Below are 22583 nucleotides of genomic sequence, written 5' to 3'. Positions count from 1 at the left end.
CATATATATATATGATACCTTACTTACAAAGAGGAAAAAATCCCCATCAGTAATAGTAAAGGGTATACTAGACTTTCAAAAAATTCATATAGAATTCCAGAGCCAAAAAGAAAATGGAAAAAATTTAGAACAGATTGAAAAGGATTTGACCAACACATAAGGGAAAATGCCTTAAGAATGAACTTCTTATATTTTATCACATTGTCTTCCCATCCAAAATCAACATTCTCTTTAAAAATATACATGTAGGGGGCAGCTGGGTAGCTCAGTGGATTGAGAGCCAGGCCTAGAGATGGGAGGTCCTAGGTTCAAATCCGGCCTCAGACACTTCCCAGCTGTGTGAACCTGGGCAAGTCACTTGACCCCCATTGTCCACCCTTACCACTCTTCCACCTATGAGTCAATGCACAGAAGTTAAGGGTTTAAAATTAAAAAAAAAAAAGCTAAAAATATACATATATCTACACCAAAACATACCTTCTTATCCTTCTTCCACTACAACTCCTCCCCTCCAATCCCCCAAACTGAGCACACAAACATATATAGCTGATCAAGGCAAATATAGGCATTGGCCAATGTGTGCATTGTGAATCCTTCATCTTTCTATCAGGAGGTGGGTAGCGTGTTTCATCATTAGTCTTATGAAATTGTAGTTGATCATGATGATGATAAAAGTTCAGCACAATAGTATTCCAACACATTTATTTACTCTAACTTGTTCATCTATTTCTCCGATTCCCATTCTTTGTCACCTTAAAAAGAGATATAAATATTTTTGCCCATGCTTAGAGTTTGTTTTACTTAAGACTAAAGCCCTCTCTTAATCTACCTTCCTTTCTCTCTAATTTGCCTCCCCCCTTTTTGCCTATCCCTTCCATTTTTCTCTTTAGTGAAATGTATTTCTCTGCCCAATAGTGTTTGTATGTGTGTCTTTTATCATTGTTCATTACTGCTTGCCTTTTTGTTTCTCTTCACCACTATATTTGAATTTCAAAATTTCTACATAACTTTGGTCTTCTCATCTGGAATATTTGGATTCATTTAAGAAGTATTTTCCCTTCTGTAGCACTATACTCACTTTTGCTGGGTAAGTTTTTCTTGGTTGTTAAGTCCATATCTTTTGCCATTTGGAATATGTGTCTCAGTGGATTGAGAGCCAGGCCTAGAGATGGGAGGTCCTGGGTTCAAATTTGGTCTCAGACACTTAACCCTCATTGCTTAGCCCTTACTACTGTTTCTTCTGCCTTAGAACCAATACACGGTATTGATCTAAGATGGAAGGTAAGTTTTTTTTTTTTTTTTAAGAAAAGTTAGATATGATAGACCTTTGGAAGATTAGAAGTATACTTTTTTCTCAGCTTCACAAAAATTGGCCATATATTAGGGAATTAAAAACCCACAATCAAATGCAGAAAAACAAAAATATTAATTCACAATTGCACCAAATAATGCACACACTAATGCATTGGTTTTTTATTTAAATTTTTAATTTCGAATATTTTCCCATGGTTACATGTTTCATGTTCTTTCCTTCTCCCCCAAACCCCTCCACTCCCCAGCACCCCCATACACTAAACTAATGCATTGTTGATGAAGTTATGAATTAGTCCAGGTATTCTGGAAATAATTTTAAATAATACTTCCCAAATTCACTAAACTGTGCATATGTTCTGAGCCAGTGATACCACTACAGGGTCTCTAGTCTCCAAAATGATCAAAGAAAGAGAGCAAGATTCCATAAGTATAAAAATACTAATGATTTTTTGTTGTTGTTGATGTTTTTATATGTTTTTTCCCATAAATTAGGGAATGGCTGAACAAATTATAGCATATTCATGTAATAGGTTGTATTATTATAAAAATGATGAAAGGGATTGATTCAGAGAAATCTGGCAAAATTTACATGAATTGATGAAAAGTGAAATGAATAGAACCAGCAAAACAATTTATACAATAACTACAATATTATAAAGAAAAACAACTTTGTAAGACTAAAGAAACTCTGATTGTTGAAAGGACCAGTGATGAAACATCACCTATGGAGAGGTGATGGACTAATGGTATATGGAGAAACATACATTGTTGGAAATGGACAATATGTAGCTTTGTTTTGCTTGAGTTTTTAAAAGTATATGTATATGTGGGAATTTGGTGGGACTGGTTTGTTGGTGGAGACAGCTAGGTAGTACAGTGAATAGAGAGTGTTGGGTCTGGAGTCAAAAAACCCGAGTTTAAATCTGGCCTTAGACACATACTAATTGTGTGACTCTGAGCAAGTCACTTAACTCTGCCTTAGTTTCTTCATCTGTAACATGAGTTAGAGAAGAAGAAACTAGTATCTTTGCCAAGAAATCCCCCCAAGAAAGTCATGAAATATTGAAGACAACTGAAAATGACCAAACAACAAAAGGCTTATTATTGATACAAAAGAAAAGAAAAAGAGGATCTTTGAAACATTTTTAAAGACATACACAGAAGAGAAGGAAACTCAAAGAGAAAATCAGATAAGAAGGACAGCTTTGAAACTAAGACTGAATTTATTATATACTAAAAAAACACCCAGATAGTTATAGTAAAGACATGATTTCATATGCAATTTTCTCTTTTCCCATTCTCTTTTGTATATGGAAATATTAGTGTTTGTGAAGTTCAGAATAATGAAAAAAGTTCATAAAGAATATAATATAGGGGGAAGCTGGGTAGCTCAGTGTATTGAGAACCAGGCCTAGAGACGGGAGGTCCTAGGTTCAAATCTGACCTCAGACACTTCCCAGCTGTGTGACCCTGGGCAAATCACTTGACCCCCATTGCCTAGCCTTTACCACTCTTCTGTCTTGGAGCCAATACACAGTATTGACTCCAAGACGGAAGGTAAGGGTAAAAAAAAAAAAAGAATATATATAACAAGCCTAAGAGTAGAAAAATATAAATTCCTTTGAAAGACTTTTTTGCTCTTTGCCTGTGCCTTCATCATCTTAATTTCATAAAAATTTTACATTGAAGTTTCCTCCAGGAAACACACCTATTTCATTCAATCAGTTCTCAAATGGTATGAACTCAAGGTTCTTTACCATCTTGGTTGCCTTCCTTTGTATATTCTTATTAATATCTTTCAAAAAATGTGGCAACCAGAATTGAAGACAAAGTACCATTTGTAGTCATCAAGGTTTTAACCCATCCCTTCCTGCTCCCTATGTTAGGTGGCAGAAGTAGTATAGTATGAAGACAAGGGTGAACTACCAACCTTCTCTTTGCAGAGGATGGGAAGTAATTAATTTGAGAAATGGGTGTTAACAATGTTTTCAGCTTAATACATTTTCTTCACATTTCTGTTTTAAGTAAATTATCTTTTCACTATCAAGTTGTATTGTGATTAATGTTGGTTGGTCTCTGTAGATTCACAGAGGAGCAAATGGGAGCTCAGAGCATTAGATGGAGAATGTATGAAGCTAACTCAGATACCTTGAGAAAATAGTATTATATCCATAGAGATGACCACTATGAAAGGGTCTTACTTCTTGATGTATTCACTTCTTTTTTTCAGATTGCTTCAATTCTTTGCATCTTTTCCTTTTATCATATATATCTATGCAACTTCATCTGTTCCTATTCCTCCTAGGTTTTTTTGTCTGAGGCCAGAGAGAACAAATCTAATCCGTTTTCCACAAGATAGCTCTTCAAATACTTGAAGACCCCTATTCAGTTAATCTAAGTCTTCTCCAGATCTTTCTCTAAATGTTTAGTTTTCTAATAAGCATCCCTACTTCTTTAGCCTATCTTCACATGGGTTTTGAGCTGAATTAAATGAATAAATGGGTATTCATTTGGTATAGTGGTCATTGAACATGTTACTCATAAAGGGAAAGGAGTAAGGGAATAAATATTTATGTACTTAAATACCAGATACTGTGCTACACCCTTTTTCTTTTAAACAAATATCTCATTTCATCCTCATAACAACCCTACGACATAGATGCTTTTATTAGCCTCTTTGCAAACATATGTTAAGTGATTTGCCTAGCATTACAAAGCTAGAAAGTGTTTGAGATCACATTTGAACTCAGATCTTCCTAACTTTAGGCTCAGTGTTTCCCTATTGCTTCAAGCTGCCTCCCAAAGAGCTGTAATTGTTTCTAAAGATTAAAGTCAAATAAGATCCTACAGCTCAAATTTACCTAATTCACACAAGACTTTGGGACAGAAATGAGACCTAAGGTTGGGCTGGAATTTCATTGGAAAGATAACTTAGTGAATATGGAATGAACATCTTCTCTGAAAATAACTATGATAATAGCTAAAACTTGAAGTTGGGAATATAATAGCGACTGGATAAATACATGACCATAAATAACTGACCTTAAAGTAAAATGATATTAACTAGAGAGGAAACTTGCCCAAGATCACAAAAGTTATTGTCATAAAGTTGGGATTCAAACTTAGGTGCTACTATTCCAAGTTCAACACTTTTCCCTCTGTTACTACACTGCCTCTCACATAATTTGTTAGAGCAATAACAACATTACTCATATTTAAAATGTAATAGTAACTATGACACGACAACATTATTCTTTCAAGGTAAGCTGAGTTGATGAGTTTTATAGTTGGCAGGAACAGCTAAAAGAAAAGAAAGAAACTTAAAGTTAATTGTCATTAACATTTAGTGTTCTTTTAATGTCTTTATAGCATTTTAAAAGTGCTTTTCATGCTTTGCCAAATCTGTTATAGATTGTAGCTTTTAAAGTGACACAACATCTGGTAGGCAGCAGGGCAATTGCTAGCCTCTTTAAACCAATCATGAGAATTGGCACTAATATCCTTAGTGTTGGGGGAAGTAAAGTGGGATGGTATAACTGAAAATTTTATTGCTGTGTAGGCACAATCTCAAAATATCTCATTCTCTTTTATTTTTCTTTTCTTTTCCCTTTCCCTTTTTACATACTGATTATTTGGTGTTATGGTGGGTGAGTGATGGAATGGTTGGTTATAGGTGGCCTAAAGGAACACTTTCTAAAATTAGAAATCAGTTAAAATATGACTTCCTCCATTAAGCTTTCCCCAATTCTCTCTCTTCCCCTCTCACAGGTAATCTAAAAAAAGATTGAATTAGATACATTGCATCCAATCAAAGATGAAATTTAATATGCTTCATTCAGTGGTTCACTATTATAATTTCTATTCATCCTGAACTTTGGTTCTCTTCCTTATTTATTCTATCTTAAACCCTCCCCCTTTTTCGTTACTGTTAGCTTGTTCTTGCTAGCCTCAGTTTATTCTGAGTATTTGTACTCAACACTATTTTTATAAGACTTTGGTCTGCTTTTGCATATATATCCTCTGCCACCCTTGCCCTTGCTTCTGTTTTCAGTATATCTTTTACAGTAATAACAACAATAACAATAATAGTCATAGCTGATATTTATATTGTGTTCTAAGGTTTAAAAAGTATCCCTGTGAGATATGTGCTATTATTAGCATATTAATTTCACAGATGAAGAAAAAGAGTCTCAGTTTAAGTGACTTGCCTTGGGTTGCATAGCTGGTAAACTTTAGCAGCTGAATTTTGTTTTTTCTAATGCTCAATCTTACTAATGCACACTATACCATTGACTTCCTTAGGCAACTGCCTTTTTCTAACTGAATTGAAAATTCCTAATTGAAATTATTTCTCTGTGTCTTCAGAATTTCATTCTTCAGAGCTTCCCATCCCTTAATTCAACAAATATTTATTAATATACTTGGCACTGTGTTAGGCACTGAAGATACAAAGACAAAAGGAAAGGTTCTCTTGCCCTCAAGGAGCAAGTAACATTCTATAGGTAGGAAACTACATGTAAGGTAAGGTAAGTCAATATGAAAAATGAAAATCTTTCTGTCCAAATATACAGGCCCCATTCATCCTCATCCAAATGCTCTCTCTCAGGTTCCACCCCCCCCCCCCAATTACTTGGATTTCTTCTCAATTCTACTCCACCACACCTTTTATCTATCCTGCTCTTTTTCTTTTTGTAGAAAGTACTATAACCTGATAGAGCCAATATTCTAGACTTGGAAGCCAAATTTGTATACATGCACTCCTTCCTCACCTCCACCTCTTAGAATCTGTAGCTTTCTTTAAAGTTTGGCTAAAGGACCATTTACTTGAAGCCTCTAATGATCCCTCCTCTAGCTAGCTATTCCCTACTTCTCAAATTACCTTGTACTTATTTTGTACATATTTGTGTATTGACTTTTTATATACACATATGATTTCCCCAGACAGACCATAAGCTCCTTGAGGATAAGGACTGTATCATTTTTGTCTTTATATCTGCAGTACTTAAGCACTGTTTCTGGAATACAGTAGATATTCTATTATGGTTGACAATTAATTAGACAAGGAATGCTTTATCGAGAAGCCCTTGATTTTAGTTTCAAAAGTTGGGTAGTAATTGAAAAAGCAAAGAAAGGAAAGAGATAGCATTCAAGGCATAGGAAATACTTTAGGTAGACACCTAGAGTCATGATAACACAGACTGGGTTCAAGTGACAGGAAGCAATATTATTTAGCTGGCCTTTAGTAGTTAACATGAGATAGGGTTAGAAAGGGAGGAAGATGTCTATTGTGGAGGGCCTTGAATACTAGAGTCTAAATTTCAGTGTCTTTTTTTTTTTTTTTTTTACTGAATAAAAGATTTTTGAGCAAAGTGACTTGGCAAGGTCTTTCTCCATAAGTTTCCCTTCCCCTTCCTTCTTCTCTTAGCTGTGTTACCTCTCACTTCCTCTGAGAGCATCATCACAGGCTTTGGAGATCCTGAAAAAGTCAGCAGCTTCTTTTGGGCCAGCTCAGGAATGATCCAGGAGCCACGCTCATGCCATGGTCACAGCAACAGGGACAGAAATGCCTGTGGGCTCCTGGAATACTGAACGCACCATACTGGTAGAAATCAGGAGAAGGTGAAGAAGAGAATTGCATTGGGATACTGGAGTGAAAACCTTAATTGAAGAAAAGCAGCATAATCCGCTTTGGGATGAATTTGCTGCCCTCTGGATACGGATGATTGAGGTAAAGTTTTCTTCAACTTCTGCTACATTAACAGTAATAATAACCACTAACTTTTTAATAGCACTTAACCATGTGCCAGGGACTGTGTTAAGTGATTTACAATTATTATCTCATTTGAGCCTCACAACAACCCTGGAAGGTAACTGTTATTATTATCCCCATTTTACAGATGAGGAAACTGAGGCAAACAAAGGTTAAGTAATTTGCCCAGGATCACATGGCCAGTAAATGTCTAAGGTCAAATTTGAATTCAGGTCTTCCTGACTCTAGGACTGGTATTCTATCTGTTGCACCCTCCAAACTGCCCTTTGCTACTTGTCATATTGGGACTATGCACAAAGTCTTTCTTGAGTGCTGGGATGGGCTGAATCCTAAAATTAAGACTCTTATGAATGAGGAAGCATCATATAACAGTCTGGGTTCCAGATGACTTATCTTTAGATCTAGATCAAGATTCAGGATCTGCTACTAAATAACTCTGCAACCTTGAGCAATTCACTTTTTCTCTCTTGCCTTCCTTTTCCCTCGTCTCTAAGATCAGCTCATATTTCTGTGCAGCTTTAATATCAACTAAGCATTGGCCTTGTAACCTCCCTGTATTACAGATGCTATCATGCCCATATTAATTAGCAAGGAGGAAACTTGGGGTCAGAGCAGTAAGATGATTTGCCACTGGATTTGCTAACCTCAAAGGTCCCTTCTAGTTCTAACATTGAAGGAGTTTATGAATTCAGACTTTCCGTTACTAAGAATCTTTCATAGGAGGCACACACCCAATCAGTTATCCAACCAGAGTCTTTCCTAATTAAAGCCTGACTAGTTTTCTGCCTCTTTGCTTTTGTTCATGCCATTCCCTGCACCTGAAATGACCTGTTCATCCAGATTATTTAAGTTCACCCATCCTGTTAATGTTTTACCTATTTTTCTTCCCCCCACCCCTTTAAACCCTACATAACAACCCTTCCCCTTTTGGCTTAGAGTCAATACTTTATGTTGGTTCTAAGGCAGAAGAGCAGTAAACTCTAGGCAATGAGGATTAAGTGACTTGCCCAGGGTCACACTAGTAAGTGTCTGAGGCTGGATTTGAATTCAGAAAGATAAATCTTCTCTGAATATCTATATTTTCCTTTTTGCTTTTATAAGCTATCTAATGGTATGTGTAGTTATTTGTATGTTTCTTATCTCCCCTGTTAGACTGCATGTTTCACTCTTCTTTCACCTGTAGTAATACCTGGCCCACTGCCTTGTACTCTGGGCCAGGTGCTGATAAATAGTGCAAATAAATATTTGACAAATGAGTGAAGGGATGAATAAATAAACTAAGCCACAGTAGCATAAGTAACTACTCACTCGAAATGAAATTTAAGTTTCAATAAACTCATTTCAGGATTATATTACATGGAATAAAATTATATTACATTTCATGGAATACATTACACTGTATTTTCATGTTTCTCTAATTGCTTTGCTCCCCTTGCTCCCATAGGTCTCTTTTCTTTCTTTTTCTGTTTTAAACCCTTACTTTCTGTCTTAGAATTGATACTAAATATCATTTCCAAGACAAAAGAGTGCTAAGGGTTAGGTAATGAGGGTTAAGTGACTTGCCCAGGGTCACAAAGCTAAGAATTGCCTGAGGTCAGATTTGAACCCCCAAACTCTAGCCTCTAGGTCTAGCTCTCTATCTACTGAGCCACCTATCTGGCCCACCTCTCATCTCTTTTCAACTTGCCTTTCTAGAACCTATAGACTTTTACCTGACCATGGCTCTTCAGTGACCAGGGGTCCCAGATTATAGCAGGTTGCTGGCTTCTCAGGGTAAACTGGAGACACTGAGATTCAGGAATATGTTTTATGCTAATTTGAAGGCCCTGATTAAGATTGAAATAAAGTAGGATAAAACAACATCCATTGACAGAAAACAATCAAATCTCTTCCACAGGTGATCAAGGTCCAACATACAAGGGTCTCCAAATAATCTAGGGCAGGAAGTTGGGTCACTTTCCACTTTCTCTTCCATGCAAGCTACTGACTTCTGGTTGTTGAACTGAGCAGGTGTCATTGGGAAGATTCCCACCCCATCTTCTACAATGTACCCAACCCTTACCCTCCATATGATCTCATGGTTTCAGGAGAGGCCCCTTGGATGGTGGGTTCTATGTTCAGGACGAGGAGATTATGGGAACTGAGTGAACTATACTGACTCTATCTTGTGATTCAGTTCTGGAGCTAGTTCAGTTCCCTTTATATTCAATTATGAGTCTGGTCCAATTTCTGTTTTGTAAGAAAACTTTATTCAATTATGGGAATAGTAAAAAACCTTTACTTCATTGTTTGATTTTATCCCTGTGTGGCTGGGAAGATGGATCAACTAGATCATGCTGACCAGAAACCTAGTCAAATCCAAAGATTGATTTAAGGAGTTTTCTCATATACATCTCAAGCAATCCATATGTCTTATCTGAAAACTGGCCCTATACTGATCAATCATTATTGTTTCCCTGATCTTTTTGTTTTTTAAACCCTTACCTTCTGTCTCAGAATAGATACTAAGAATCAGAAGAGAAGAAGTAAGAATTAGGCAATTGGGGTTAAATGACTTGCTCAGGGTCACACAGGTAGGAAATGTCTGAGGCCACCTTTGAACCCAGGACCTCCCATCTCTAGGCTTGGTATTCTGTTCACTGAGCTACCTAACTACTCCTAAGTTTGTGTTTCTCTGTCTCTCTGTCTCTGTCTCTCTGTCTCTGTCTCTCTCTCTGTCTCTCTCTCTGTCTCTCTCTCTGTCTCTCTCTCTCTGTCTCTCTCTCTCTGTCTCTGTCTCTCTCTCTCTCTCTCTCTCTTTCCTTTTTCCCTTCCCTCCTCTATCCTCTCCTTTCCTTTTCTTTCCTTTCCCTTTCCTTTCCCCTTACCTTCTGTCTTAGTATCAGTTCTAAGACAGAAGAGTAGAAAGGACTAGGGAATTGGAGTTAAGTTAAATAACTTGCTCAGGGTCACACAGTTAGAAAGTATCTGAGGCTAGATTTGAACCCCCTCCATGTTCCTTTGATTGAATACAACACTTGGGAGGAATGAGATACCTCTTTTTCTGATTTCAGGGAACTGTACTTATTTTTTCTCTCTCTGCTCCCAACTCAGAAAACCCTTAATCTTTCCTCTAATTAGAAATCAAATTACCTAATTTTGCCTTCGGCTTATATCCTGTCAAATTATTTTCTTTCAATGCATAAAAATCTGTCTCCCCCTGTATCTGGGGTCCAGCTGAGGGGTCCTGGTCCCAATTTGTTAGGCATTGCTTAAAAGATTGATATGTTAAACCTTTGTTTTTTAAAGTCATTTCAGTCCACCCACCTGCTACATGGAGCAGTGACTGATGAGTAAGAATCTCATTTCCCCATTTTTAAAATTTTAAGTGGGAAAGAGAAAGTTGCACAGGATGAACAGACACCAATAAATTATGACAGATTACACAAATCTGTACATGACCTTCCCCCCATCCAACTCTATTTCTCTTCCAAATTTCCTTATTTTTGGTAAGGATACCACCATCCTTACCACATCATTGAGGTTCAAAACCTCAATACCGTCTTTGACTTCCCACTTTCCCTGTTATTCAATGTATCCCATTTTTTCCTTATTCAATCCATTGACAAATTTTATTTCTACCTCCACATCTCTCCCATATGTTCCCTTTTCTGTTCTTCAGGTTTTCATCATTCCTTATACCAAGACTATTGCAGTAGTCTCCTACTTGTCTCCCTCCCTCATTTATCTCCTTTTTCCAACTCATCTTCCAAATTGTTGCCAGAGTGAGCCTGTTCTGACCATGTCATTTCCCTCTTCAGTAAATTCCAATAATTCTTGATTAACTTTTAGATCAAATATAATTTCATTATTTATCTTGTCCTTTTAAAATGTGTACTTTTAAAAGTTTTATAATGTAATTATCAATATAGTATTACATATATAGATTAGAAATACACATATTAGAGGCACATGTTTGAAATTTTTTTACTGATGAGAGTATACAACCAAAATGTTTGGAAACCATTGACTTAGAGGAAGGGTGAAAAACCATGTTCCCTCTAGTTTCTGAGATTTAAAGTGGATGATGTCATATTAGAGAGTAATACTACTTGCTACATGTATATAATATTTATAGATAGCTATATTCATAACTGAGATATTTTTTACTATGTTAGGATTATTGTGTAATGGAAATTTATTATTTTCTCCCCTTTAGAATCTGAGTTAGCCTTCCTATCCTATGCGAATCCCCAAAGGAAAAATCTATAAGCATCAGAGGGTCTTTAGGTGCATCTTCATTAGATGTACAATTCCAACCTCTCTTTAAGTTCATGAAGGGAGATATACTCTGAAAAAAAAAGCAGACTGTCTCTATCAGATCTCCCTATCCTCAGTTTACTGCACTAGAGACTGTAGGAAATTTCTCCTTCAGTGATTCAGAGATTCTCTCTCTTGGTTGTGATAAATTATCTTGCTCCTAATGGGAGGGCTCATTTACTCTGTATTGTTGGATATATATTCTCCTTTATAAACTTTCTCTAATTTCTGTTTTGATAGTGACTTGAATAAATTGATTTATTTGCTATTTGTTATGCATGTTCAGCTGGCACATGGTATTTAGACGAAAATCTATTTTCTCTCCATTCCCACTCCAATCCCTTAAAAACAATTCTTATGAGAAACACTCATTGTCAAGCAAAAGAAATTTACACTTTGTCATGGCCAAAAAATATAGCTCAATCTACACTTGAATCCATCCCTTATCTCCAGGACATATATACATAGAAGAGAATAAATTAGAGCAGCATCTCTCACAGGAATATTCAGGAGGGAAAAGGACTGCAGGACTTTCTTAACCTTCTTGGGAAGGAGCATTCATCTTATCTAGGATAAAGTTTAGCTGAACATTTATTTTTCCCTAACCTTTGTATGCTTTTCTTTGGGCATAAGATCCAATTTGAAAATCAATAAGTTTAAACTATTTAGCATATTCTCTTACCTTCTTCTCATCTTGAGTTCCAGCCACCTCTTCCCTGAACAAAGAGGACAGGGAAGACCATTAGAATATTTGTAGTGCTTTTAGGAGATTAAGAAATGTTGAGAAGAGGAAAATCAAAGGAATTGATCACACCCCATAGTAGGCATAGCTCAACAATGGCCACGCCTTTCTGCTTAGATTTGTTCATTGGGAAGATGCTTGATAAGACACAATTGTGAAAAAAAAAAGCATAGTTTGTGTCACATCCCTTTTGAATCCCCTCAATATATGTTGGGCAACTTTTCCCTTTATTTTTTGTGGAATAAGAACTACTTACCACTCAGTGACATCAGATGCTTTTATGGCCCCTACTATTGTCCTTGAGCTGAATCTCACCAAGTTGTGTGTTAGAATTATAGCCTTATTCTCTTTCTCCTGGTGAGATGACAATTACATCATTGAAAGTGACTTAATCTAAACATTTTAAAAGAAACAAATCTATCTATAAGCTGAAGCTATGTACACAATTAATTTGACTGAATTCAGTTTCAAAAAGAAAAGGAGAATTTAATTTTTTTAAAAGGGGGAGGCATCTGCCTGATTCTAAATAATTGTTTTGATTAATTTAAAAAAAATTTTAATTGCTTGTTCAAGAATCAGTTAATGGAAATTCCTACTCATCTGACTCTAGGCAAGTCATTTAACCCCAAATGCTTAGTCTTTACTGCTCTAATGCCTTGGAAACTGATACTTAATATCAATTCTAAGACAGAAAAAGTAAAGGTTAAAAACAAAAAGGATGAGTTAGATACAATCTGAGGTAGCTAACATTTAGAGACTGACAGTTTACAGGATTTCCTCAAAATGATGCTATGAAATAGGTATAGCAAGCATTAATCATTTCTCTAGAACTTGTTTCCCCATCTGTAAAATGGGCATAATAATATTTGCATACTTCCTACCTTCATAGGATGTTGTGAGGAAAGTACTTCATAACCCTTAACTAACATGGTCTATAAAGATGAATTCCTATCTCCTAGTTTAAGGCCTTGGAGCATAAGGTTCTGGGCTATTGCATAGGTCCAATAGACACAAGAGGCCTATAGCTAAGGCATGGATAACCAATAGAATGATTGTTACTCTAAAATTTCCAAAGAGAAAATAAAATCTTTCATAAGACAAGACTACATAAAATTGTAACTAGAAACTTTTATGCTTAAGACATGTTACAATTTATGTTTGGGGAAGTGGTATAATAGTTATACCTGGAGTGCAGCTCCTGGTGGGAAAAATGTATTTCAGTACCATATGAGGTTTTTTTAAGTTGCCTGAAAAATGAAAGAATCTACTCTCGGATAAGGCTGCCTCTGTAGGAGTACAGGGTGCTTTTGGCACTCTCTATATTTTCCAAGATGGGACAAAGTTTATGAGAATATGCAATCTTTCTCCTCCTCAGTTTATGCTCTTTTATCCTAATTCACCGTTTCTGTCTTTAGATAACAGAAACTGAAGAACAACTATTTGTATTTCCTTACCTCATCCTTCTCTCCTAGTTTAAAAAGTGATTTAAAGGTTAAAAGGATCTGGATTTTAAGTATTCCAAGATTCCCACTTACTTTCTTGGCTTGAACTGTTCCCATGTCCTCCTCCCTATAGAAAGAAAATGGGAAAAAGGAGCTTTTAAAATACATATACATATATTCACATTTATATGTTTAGACACACACATATACACACATACACACATTTATCATATGTTGTTGCTGCTACTCAGTTTTTTAGTGTTGTCTTAACTCTTTTGATACTGTGGACCAAAGGGACTTTTCTTGGCAAAGATACTAGAGTGGTTTGTCATTTCCTTCTCCAGTGGATTAAGGGAAATGGAGGTTAAGGGACTTGCCCAGGGTCACATAGCTAATAAGTATCTGAAGCTGGATTTGAACTCAAGTCCTTCCTGATTCCAGGCTCAGCATTCTATCCACTGAGCCATCTAGAGGACATATGCATATATATACACATGTGCATATGATATCTATGCATATGTATTATATATGTGTGTGTTTTATAGATAGATAAGAAATCTATGTCCGGTCTAAAGCTGAGGTGAAAAAGCCTTTGAGATAGAGACTAGCTCAAGGAAGGGGAATCTAAGGTAGGGATGGTGCTAGGAGGCAGTGGCTTATCATAGAAACCAGAAATTTTATTCAAATCCTAACTCTGTTACTACCTGAATGACAAGTCGCTTAATCTCTTCAGGCCTCAATTTCTTCTTCTCTAAAATGATGGGAATGGGAGGAAGATGATTCCTAGGGTTTCTTCCAACTCTAAACCTTATTCTTTTCTCATAGGATCATAGAATAGGATGAGATCCTAGAAATTTTCTAGTCTAATTGCCTTATTTACTTCTCTACTCCTCTGCCAAATAAACTCTGAAGGAAAGACAGAGCCAATGGCTGAAGAAAGCAGTTAGAGTAACATATCCTGTGTTCCTGTGGAACATCTTCCATTTGGTCTCTTAGATAAACAAAGTCAGGATTAAATCAAAACTCTTGGGTCAGATGTATTGGATCACCCCAATGGGCACTAGAGTTCATTTGACTATAGAAGATTTCTGAATTGAGGAACTTATGGGAAAAATGAATTAATTTTAAGCTGTCTCAACTTACTATGCTAGAGACTTTGGAATTTCTCGAGTGAGGTTTGGAACTATTGAGTTGAACTCAACTGAGTTGAAATATCTTGCTGTGAGTGTATTGTCTGATATAATCTCATCTGAATAGTTATTTGGATTTCTGTTTGATATTGGCCCAACTTGAGCCTAAAAATGATTTCCTCTAGACTATTAATATTTAGAAGAGTGGAGCAGAGTGGCCAGCCTCATGGCCCTAATCTACTACTCCCCTCCTAGAAGTTATTAAAGTCTCCCTAAGAGAAAGGTAATGGAAACGCTAGAAACTCTATTCATGCTTTCTCTGTTTAGACATATCTAGACAGACCATGGGATGAAGAGGCAACATGAACACATATACTATACTTGTTAGGGTGTGGCATTTTCATCTCTATTCCTCCCTACATGATAGTAGAGAGCTGAGAATGAAGGTTTTAGGTAGCTGAGACTCAGTAGATAGAAGCAGAAAAGAGTTCAATAATTCCCAAACAAGTAGAAAAAAGGCAAAGATAAATGGAAATGGCACTCAATTTGATACCCAGCAGGGTTATGACAATCCTAGAAGACATCAACCATTCTATAGCACTAGAGCTATGAGTTGTGCAGACCATACATATATCATGGACACATATGTGTGGCCTGGGAACATGAATGTCTGGCCTTCCTTCATTGCATTTTTCTTGTTCACAAATGTTCCTTGTGTCTGTGCCCCATCCACTGGTACAATAATCTGTGGGAAAGTATACACCATGTTTGTGTGGGAGGATCTTTTCTTGCCACTTTATTTACTTTTATTGTGTTCATGACTTTTACTTTGAACTAATGTATCTTTTGGCTGAATCATAAAAGTACATCTATCCTTATGAGCTATGATTTTGGGTGGTTGCTAATCTACAGAATGCTGTGAACCTGGAGTGACAACAGTCTAGGACTCATGTCTAAGGGGGAGTCCAGGTAATATATATTTAAACAAAATGCTTTGTCCAACAAAAAAGCAACACATCCACAACAACAAAACAAACAAATGGATGAACAAATAAACCAAAATGAAATAAATGAATAAAAGAGAACTAAGAAGGTAGGGGGAGTGTGAAGGGTAAGAAATTTGAAGTAAACATAATTTTCATGATGAAATTTGTCCAGAGCTGTGGGATCTGTCCTGGGATACTGCTCCATTATGCTTCTGGCACTATAAATCTACTCACCTTGCAATTTTGGCCCCCACTAGGGTCCTGGAACCAAATCTCACCAAATCATGTGCTGATAAACTCCTCTTCTTCTTCTCAGCAGAAGGAAGCTAGGCAAACCCAAAAGCAAATCTCACATATTACATATAATTACTCAATTAAACCAAGGGTCATTTCCCTTCTTAATAGATAAAAAAAAATGAGGTACCCTAGGGTCATGAATAACTAGAGGTAGTTTAAGGGCTTCTGTAATGGGGGTTGTAACTAGCCAATTCATGCATGGATCATGCACAGATATTCCCTGTCAAGCTTCATCCCCAAGCTATTGTGTCATTTCTTGGACTTTACCAATCTACTCCCAATGAGATATAAATTAAAAGTCAGTGTAATAGATGCTAAATTCTATGAGGGCAGGCACAGAATTTTAGCTAAACATTTTTTCTTCTCCAGAGCTTACCACAGTACTCTATACAGATTGAGTTCTTAATATTTTCCATTATTCTAATTCCAGAAATTCATATACTACTCTTCACTTTTTTCTTCTTTTTAGCACCATGAAAGTTGCTAGCAAATGTTTGTGAATAGCTTAAAGTACAATGTATATCTTTTGTATTTACTTAGCTGTGTGCATGTTAAATCCAATAGAGAGTAAGTTTCTTGAGGGCACAGGGCACAATGTATATGCACATGCCTAGGATAGTACCTACCACATAGTAGTTACTTAATGAATGTTGTTGAATGGATGAGTGATCACTTTTTAAAAAATGGGATTTACCAGAAAAGGAATTGAGCAATTCAACAAAGAAATATGCTTTTATGTTAAAAGAAGCATAATATTTCTTTTTTTTTAATATTTTTTTATCTTTATCTTTTTTTTTTAAACCCTTGTACTTCGGTGTATTGTCTCATAGGTGGAAGAGTGGTAAGGGTAGGCAATGGGGGTCAAGTGACTTGCCCAGGGTCACACAGCTGGGAAGTGGCTGAGGCCGGGTTTGAACCTAGGACCTCCTGTCTCTAGGCCTGACTCTCACTCCACTGAGCTACCCAGCTGCCCCCCATAATATTTCTTTTAAAAGGCTCTCTCTTGGACCTTATTCTGCAACTTTCTCCCAAAATACACTATACACTCCAACCTAGGATTATAGGCTTTTAAAACTGGAATGAACCTGAGATTTCATCTAGGGATTAATCTAATCCCATTATTTTAGAGGTAAGGCAACTGAGCTTAAAAAGTTCAAATGAGAAGAGTATTAAAAACATAAGTAAATTGAAAGATAAATTCAGATTCAAACCTAGGTGTCCTAACTTTGCTCTGAGGTTATGTGCAAGGAGATGTGTATGGTCTGCATAAAAACTTCACAGAGTGTTCTTATCATGAACATGTGAGACAGTGATTATAGCAGGCAAAATATTCAGTAAGGATAAGATAAGAGTCACTGTCAGGCAACAGTCCACCTTTACTTCAATAGGTACCTTCTTGGTACCAAGCTAGGCTTGAAGTTCATAGAAAATCTTTCCATCTGGATTCTGAATTTCAGATCCCACCCCCTACCATAGGTTCTGCTGCCTCCTAGTGACATTTCTAACTCCCTATCACTCTTCAACCCAACCACGCTCAAATCTTCCCCACTTCTCACAAGAAAAATTAATGAGTAGATATGAAAAAGAAGTGGTGTTAGGAACTACTACTATAATAATAATGATGATAACAATTCATATTTCTATAGGTCCTTAAGATTTACAAAGAACTTTTTTCACGATAATTTTGGAAGACAGCATTATCAGAACATTATTATTAATTTTTCTATTTAATGGCAAAGAAACAGACTTAGTGAAGTGGCTTCAGCAAATCATAGTTATTAAGTGGCAGTCACAGATTGAAATCTGGTACTCTGACTCCAAATTTAGAACTCTTTCTACTATTCACTGAATTAGACATATGTCCTATTCCAAAAAAAATGAAGGTGTATTATTTAATTTAGTTTACTAAAAATGAATGTGGGGGGACAGCTGGGTAGCTCAGTGGATTGAGAGCCAGGCCTAGAGACAGGAGGTCCTAGGTTCAAATCTGGCCTCAGACACTTCCTAGCTGTACAGACCTTTGTTTATATGTATCTCTCATACAGAGATTGCCCATTTGTATATGTATATATTATAAATACATACATTTATGTGTATATATGTTATGTACACAGTCATCTATCTAGCTATATGAATATTAAATCTAAGTATGTTGGAGACATCTCAACCTCTCTGAGGTTCAGTTTTTTATGAATCAAATGAAATAATTCATGTAGTTTGTTTTGTAAAGTTTAAAGTCTTATATAAAACTCAAGATCAGAAGTAACTGTACTTTCTAGCTGAGTGACCCTGGGCAAGTCATTTAACTCCTATTGCCTAGTCCAGTGATGGCAAACCTTTTAGAGATGGAATGCTGGACCCCACGCCTCAGACTGGGTGTTGTGCCCGCCCTCCCCAGAGACCAAGTGTATGCCCCAACCTCCCCCTTGTCCCCTAAGTACCCCTTACCCCAGGCAGGGGAGGGAGGAAGCACTACCATTGGGCTGCTGGGCAGAGAGGGGGTGAAGTGAGGAATGTCCTCAAATGCATAGAGAGGGAGAGGGGAACAGTTCTACTTTGAGTTCCTCTGCCTTTCTAGTAATGAACTCTGGTGGCAACTGCAGGCATGCCCACAGAGAGGGCTCTGCATGTCCTTTTTGACACACGTGCCATAGGTTTGTCATCACTGACCTAGTCTGTACCACTTTTCTGTATTGGAACCAAAGTTGAGTCTAAGATGGAAGGTAAGGGTTAAATAAAAGTGATTGTAGGTGCCACTGATGTCTGTATATAAAATTTTCTTTTATGTTAAAAAGCTGATTAAGCACAAAATTCCAAGACATGTCTAATATATATTAGTATCTGATTAAGGCTAAGGCTTTCTTCTCGATGTAATCAAAAGGATTAAGATGGCAGAGAAAAATGGAAATAAACATTCTTGGATTTGTCTTTAGAGTTTATCCCCTCTAAATGAAAAAATTGAAGACAAGAGCCAAGATGGCAGCTTGGTAGCAGGGAAATCCTGAAACTGTTCTGAATATCCTTCCAAACCAATCTTTAAAAATCAAAAGAACAGAAGTCAAAGCAGGACAAGTGAGAGGGTTCCCACACTAAACACAGCATGAAAGGTAGGCAGAGACAGTGGATTTCCATGCTATAAGTGGGCAAAACTTCACAGGCAAAAGAGGAGGTTAACCATTACCCCCCCTCCACCTACTGCACCAGACATAGATCCAGGATTCTAGAAGGCAGGCTACACTAACAAAAAAAAGCACCATAGACCTACCCCGAGAGGTTTCAGGTCCTGGCAGTGAGATTTGGAGCTCAATAGCACTGGACTCACTCAGGTCTCTGTGGAGCAGCAGCAGCTGCAGCAAAGATAGCTTTAGGGCAAAACACTGAGAAACGTGCTACACCAACAAAAAAACACTACAGACTTACTCCTGGATATCCCTGGAGGTTAAGTTCAGAACTCCATAGCACTGGGCCCACTTGGGGCTCTGATAGCACAGTGAAGATAGCTCTAAAGCAAAACCTTGGGAGCCAGAAGCCAAGACAGAAATGACCATCAACTTGTAGGACTCCCAGTCCTTGAGAGGGAAAAATGAGTAAAAATAATCAAAGAAAGCTCTTGACTCTGGAAAATTTCTATGGAGAGAAAGAGCAAAAACAAAAGTAAAGGTTGAGAAACAAGCAAACACATAAAAACTTTTAAAAAATGGAAACTGGTCACAAGCTCTGGAAGAACTAAAAAAGGAGTTCAAAAAACAAGAAAAATGAGAAGAAAAGTGGGGAAGAGAAATGAAAGTAATACAAAAGGAAAATAATAGCTTAAAAGGCAAAATTGGCCAAATGGAAAGAGAGATACAGAAATCAAATGAAGTAATAAGCATAATAAAAACCAGAATTGAACTGCTAGAAGAACAAGCAAAAAAGTCCAACAATGAAACGAGTGCCATTGAAAGTAGAATAGAACAAGCTGAAAAGGATAATCAAAAATCATGGATGAAAATAATAAAGTATAGAATTGGGCAAGTAAAAGCTAATGATTTCATCAAGAAATAAAACAAAATCAAAAGAATGAAAAAATAGAAGAAAACATGAAATTTCTCATTGAAAAAACTATTGTCCTGGAAAATAGATCCAGGAGAGACAATTTGAAAATTATTGGACTATCTGAAAGTCATGACCAAAAAAAAAAATCTTAGACATTATATTATAAAAAATTATCCATGAAAACTGACCTGATAGTCTTAAAGTGGGTAAAATAGACATTGAAAGAATCCACAGATCACCTCCTGCAATAAATCCCCAAGTGACAACTCCCAGGAATATTATAGTCAAGTTCAAGAGCTTCCAGGCCAAGGAGAAAATACTGCAAATGGCCAGAAAGAAACAATTCAGATATCATGGAAACCTAGTTAGGATTACACAGGATCTGGTAGCTTCTACACTGAAGGATTGCAAGGCTTAGAATATGATATTCTGGAAGGCGAGAGAACTGGGTCTACAACTAAGAATCACCTACCCATGAAAATTGACTATATATTTTCAGGGGAAAGCATGGGCAATTTAATAAAATAGAAGATTTCCAAGCATTCCTGAAGAAAAGACCAGACTTAAACAGAAAATTTGATATCCAAATATAAAATTCAAGAGAACCATAAAAAGGTAAATAAAAAAGAGAAAAAATTTAAGGACTTCAATAAAGTAAAACTGATTATACTCCTACATGGAAAAATGATATCTGTAACTCTTAAAAATTGTTATCATTATCATAGTAGGTAGAAGAAATATACATAGGCAGAGGGTGTGGTATTAAGGTGTTTAGGATGATATGTAAAAAATTAGGGGGAAAAGAGAGGATTGTACTAAGAGAAATGAAAAGGAAGAGGTAAAATGGGGTAAATTATATCACATAAAGAGGTACATGGGGGTGGGGGAGTGTAGTGGTCTGTTCAGGAGTCCCAAATCGGGATAGTGGCAGAATAAAGTGAAGGGTGAAACAAAGACACTCATGTTAGCAGACTTTAGCAGTTCTGATTTATTCCGCCATGCTTCTCCTCTGACAGAGTCAGAAGCAATGTATATACCTTATTCTACCATGAGAACTGAGCTAGCCTTTGTGGGAATCAGACAGTAAACAAAAATAATTTTGACTAGAAATTGTTTTCCTTCTGGCTGGACATTTGGAGCAAGGTAGGGAATTTTCCTCTACCTCAGTATCTCTTCTCAAGGCTGCTTTTTCTCTGCAGCTATGCCTTTTCCTGACTCCCTCAAGAATGCCAGGAGGGGAGGAGGGAAGTTATTTCAGGAGGATTTAACCCCTTTGCTCCCTATATAACCCCTTTTTGTTTTGTAAGCAAGAAAGCCATAAAGGGAAAGGAGAATGTGTCAGGAGAAGTTAACTCTTGAATTCTCTGCATCTCTGGAGACCTTTTGTTTTTATTAAGTGGATCACAGTGAGGAGGTTATGCATTGCTCCAGAAATCCATCCCTGCACCTGAGCTTAATTTTTTAACAAAGTTTACATCAGTAGCATTATATTAATCAGGTAATAAGCAAAAATGAATATATCCATAGAAACACTGCAGCTTCTGAGATAACTGTAAGATCTGCACCTCAGAAGTCAATTCTAATACATCATCTCTAAGAGCAGATATAACTGTATAAAAATCATGATTAACTATTCTGTAACTGAAAATCAATGGTTATATTGTGTACTAACACTTGAAGGTAAGTGGCTTGATATACTTGACAATTTTTCATCAGATTGGTTAACATAAAAAAGGTGCTACACAAATGATTACATATCTTTAATCATGTTTCAGTGACAATCTTGTTTTGATGATTTCTAATTCATCTCCTAAATAAAATACTGATCCAGGAGATTCACTTTTGTAGCTAAGTCATTATTCTAGGTGAATTTAGGGTCTATGAGACACAACAAGTATATTCCAATAACAATAATAATTAATAACATTGATTAACAATAATAGTTTAAACTTTAGCTGGATATTCTTTTATCTTCATCTGTATCTTCACTTTTATGTCCTGTTTGTCTGGACCCTCTGGTCGGTGTGCTCCAAGTTGCTTACAGAGTCTGTGGATGGATCCTCCTATTAGAAAAAAAATTCTTTGCAAAGCTAACATATGATGAAATAAATTCTTCTATATCAGGAAATCTAAAAATTCTTGATGTCCTAACATTCAACCTAAAATTTAGATTTTGTTTCTTTTGTATGTAGTTAACTAATACTTGTGACTTGTTGATTGGTCTTATAAATGGAAATTCTTACTTCACAGGTTGTATCAATTAAAAAGATTTTTATCATAAAAGAAATGCAGGGGAAAAGATCTTCTTTTGAAATATACAGACTGAGTGTCTATGTGACCTATTCCAACCATGCATTCTTCCACTAAGTGTCCATCAAATACCAATGAAAGCAAAACATAATCAGGTGTGGTTCTTTTTTCTTGAATGAGAAAAAAATTTCTACACATTATCAATAATATTCCAATTCCAGGCATTTTCATAATTTGTAAACAAACTGCTTGTATGTTCACGTATCCTAAAGTTCTAAAAAATTTTTTATCTCAAATAAATGTAAGAAATTTGTGCTT

At 36.4% G+C, this 22583-nt stretch overlaps 1 protein-coding gene across 1 annotated transcript in view; it reads right to left on the bottom strand.

The window, feature by feature from the left end:
* Positions 1-22583, bottom strand: part of LOC123246296 — an 82282-nt gene that overhangs the window by 5673 nt on the left and 54026 nt on the right. The gene's annotated exons all lie outside the window — the stretch shown is intronic.

Source organism: Gracilinanus agilis, chromosome 4 (assembly GCF_016433145.1).
Source record: "Gracilinanus agilis isolate LMUSP501 chromosome 4, AgileGrace, whole genome shotgun sequence".
Lineage (NCBI taxonomy): Eukaryota > Metazoa > Chordata > Mammalia > Didelphimorphia > Didelphidae > Gracilinanus > Gracilinanus agilis.
This window is presented reverse-complemented; position numbering and strand designations above follow the sequence as displayed.